The following is a 3304-nucleotide window of genomic DNA, read 5'->3' as shown; positions in this document are numbered from 1 at the left end:
GCACACGCACTCGCAGGGATCTGCTGTGTCGGTGGGTTTCTGGCACGTGTCTGGCACTGCAACCTCTGCGACGCAGGTGGGGGATCTCCAGGTCACTCCCAAACAGAGCTTTGTTTGGTTTTCTTGGTTGCCAACTGAGTTGTGTTCAAAAATTAAAGGGTGGCTGGAGAGCAAAAAGTCAGTTTCCCYGTTACCCTGAGGAGTTGCATGGTAATTGGTCTATGGCTGCTAGCAATGGATGATTTATTTTGAGAAGCTCTTCTGTGTGCTGGTAAACACCCGTGTTCTTCCAACTCTGACTTCGATAGACAGGCAGACCTGGCAGGGCCGAGGCAGGACTGTCTTTCCTGCGTGTTGGAAAGAGGCAATCCATAGGGAGCACTTGTGCCTTTTGTGGGAAGCCTGGTGTGTTTAAACACGAGGCTGGAGGCAGGTTTGCCGTCCATTTCAATAGCATGTGGGCATTCTTTTTTTAATAGGGAGAGTATTTTTTTTTTTTGAGTCCAGCATCTGATTACAGAATTTAAAAAGAACACACATGTTATGATCATTTAGATGTTCGAGTGTTATTCATGCCAATGTGGGGTTTGATAAGGAGCTGCTGTGTGTTTCCACCAAGATCTATCAGGAGCAAACTTGCCTGGTAGGAGACGTCATTCTCCAGTCTTGCTAGGACTGCACTGACCACTTAAGTGCTCCAGGGTAGCAGGAACCCGACGTGGAATCCCTGTTGTTTGCAGTGTTCATACATACATCCTCTTTTTCGGTCAAGAAGTTATTGTAGACTTTTTTCTTTTCTAACACAGGGAAGAAAGACCCCACACCTCCCTCCAAGGAAAGGAAGATGGATATAGTGTCAGGCTCAATTAGATCCAATTGTGGTGGCCTTCCCCAAAGCGAACAATGCCGCTTTTGTCACCAAGTCCCAGCAGAAAGCTTGGAAGTCTTGGGGCGGGGGGGGGAAGCAGCCTCAAAAGCCTGGATCTTGAGGCAGCCTAGGTGCCAGCCCCACTCAGGAGGCGGGGGAGATGGTAGGCAGCTCTGCCCTCTTCCAAGGTATTTTTGCTCCCAAAGGGAGGTGGGAAAGGGGTGGGGTGGTCTGGATATGGCAGAGTCTTGGCCAAAACCCACCTGCAGCCACAGAGGAGGAGCAGCCGGGGCAGGTTGGTAGCGGGAGCGGAGGGGACCCCTCTGGCCAGGGCTGCGCTGTGGGCAGCCCCCCGACCTGCAGCACAAGGCGGGCCAGGCCCGCGGCGCAGGATGGCAGGGGCTGGAACAAAGTGGCCCGCTCGGCTCAGCGCTGGAAGTGCTTAAAATGCAAATGTACAGGAACTTCAGACCATCCCCCCCACACTCCCTCCCTCCCTCCTTCCCTCCTCCGTGCAGAGGAAAGCGGCTTAAATACAGCCAGGCCTGGAGAGGAATGTTAAAAAGAGGGGAAGAATCACCCTCCTCCTCCCTTCCATAGGGACCCTCGCGCGGCGGGATTCACTATGCATGACTGAGCAAGCAGCGAGCAGGGACAGCTCCGCTTTTAACTTTCCCGAACAATGGCCTCGCCGCCGCTTCCACCATTTCGCGGCCTCCCTGCCCCAGCCCCTCCTGCCAAGCGGGCAAGGGGGGGAAGAGCAGGCCCTGCTGCGGGACTTAGCGGGAGGAGAGCTTTGTTCGGGCCCCATAAACACCGCTTAAGCTCCATCTCGAACAACAATAAAAAACCCACATCGGGGAAGTCTGAAAGGGACCCTGTCAGGTTAAAAGTCATACATTAAAGAGAAAGATTACGGTGGAATACAAAGGACACCTTAGATTATTCAAACATTTTTTTTTTTTTTAAATTTCCACTTTACTTCCTCCTTAGTTTTATCTTTGCTTGGGCAATGGAAACCAACCGTTTCAGCTACCCCAGGTTTTCCTGGGCTGGCCAGAGTGCAGTTTTAGGTAACTGCCCTTACAGGAAATGGTTTTATTGGATTGGCCTTCTGCAGGGGCTGGTGAGGATGGCTGTCAACGTAGGCCAAATAAATCTCTCTAACACACACAGCTCTGCCACATAAGCTTTAAAAATTAGTAAATATGTTAAAAATTAGTAAATACGCTCCGTTCCCTTCCAAGGGGTGGGCTCCTTGGAGCGGGTCTCACCTCACACCGAGCTGACCCACAGCTCTGATCCGCTGCGTGAGGCAGATTCTCTTCACAGAGGCCGAGAGCAGGTGACTTCTTGCCTACAAAGCTGGAACTACCATTTTTTTAATCAACTTTTGATGGTGACGTTAGCATCCTGCACGGGCGGGACCAGACTCCCTCCTCCCTTCCCCTCATGGGGCTTGGTCACACTTACCAGCATCAACAGATAGCAGACCTGTCTTTAAAAAGCACAGACAACACAGGTGCAGGTTTTTTTTCAAAAACATACTTCATATTTCCTCTTTTATTATATAAATATCAGTTTAACCTTTTACTGTAAGAATATAAAATGTTTTAAGAGGATCTTTGTTATTTTTTTTATACAAATTCACAAACAGTACAATTAATCCATAGGGGTCTCTGGGTTTGCGTTAACTCCATGGTCTGGCCTGTTACTGTGGAGGATTTGAGATTTTGAACATATGAGTGCGCACGCAAAAAAAAAAGCCAAGATACTTTAAAAAAAAAAGAAAAATATTCTTCCTCTTTAAAATAATAATAAAAAATCTAAAGAACTAGCTCCATTTTATTGACAGAACAGAGATAAGACAGATGAACTTCAGTCTCCTCCCCTTCACATTACAGCCTCAGGGCCTGTAGGCCGGCTTTGCTCCTCTCCACTTACAAACAGGAAGCCTCTCAGARCGACCTTTTGTAGGTGATTTCGGAGGGGAGGGGAAAATATTTGCATATATCTCTATATATAACTTAAAAAACCCCAAAACTTGCATTTTACACATTTCTGTTAACAGTAGCCCAATCCTCAGCATGGATTCTCACATGTTACATGTTTGTGCTAGAAGAGTAAAAATGCAGAAGCGCAATTTGGGTCCCCAATCCCCAATGAAGAGGGAGGGAGAGGCACAACCAGAATGTGAAGGTGGGACACAGCAGAGTAAGCTTAAAAAATAATAATAATAATAATAAAAAGGAGAAATGGGGGAGGAAGGCAGAGAAAAGAGGAGGAAAAAAAAAAAAAAAAGTACAAACCCAAGGGGCATTATTCCAGTCTAGGCACAAAAATGTTTCAGTCTCAAAATCTCTTTCCTGTAAGAATTCCAGGGTTTTTGAGGGGGAAAAAAAAAAAAAAAAAAAAAATCAATGTACCTAGGGAGCA

This window comes from Nothoprocta perdicaria, unplaced genomic scaffold (genome assembly GCF_003342845.1).
Source record: "Nothoprocta perdicaria isolate Ctin4 unplaced genomic scaffold, notPer1 scaffold_84, whole genome shotgun sequence".
Lineage (NCBI taxonomy): Eukaryota > Metazoa > Chordata > Aves > Tinamiformes > Tinamidae > Nothoprocta > Nothoprocta perdicaria.
Note: the sequence above shows the minus strand (reverse complement) of the source record.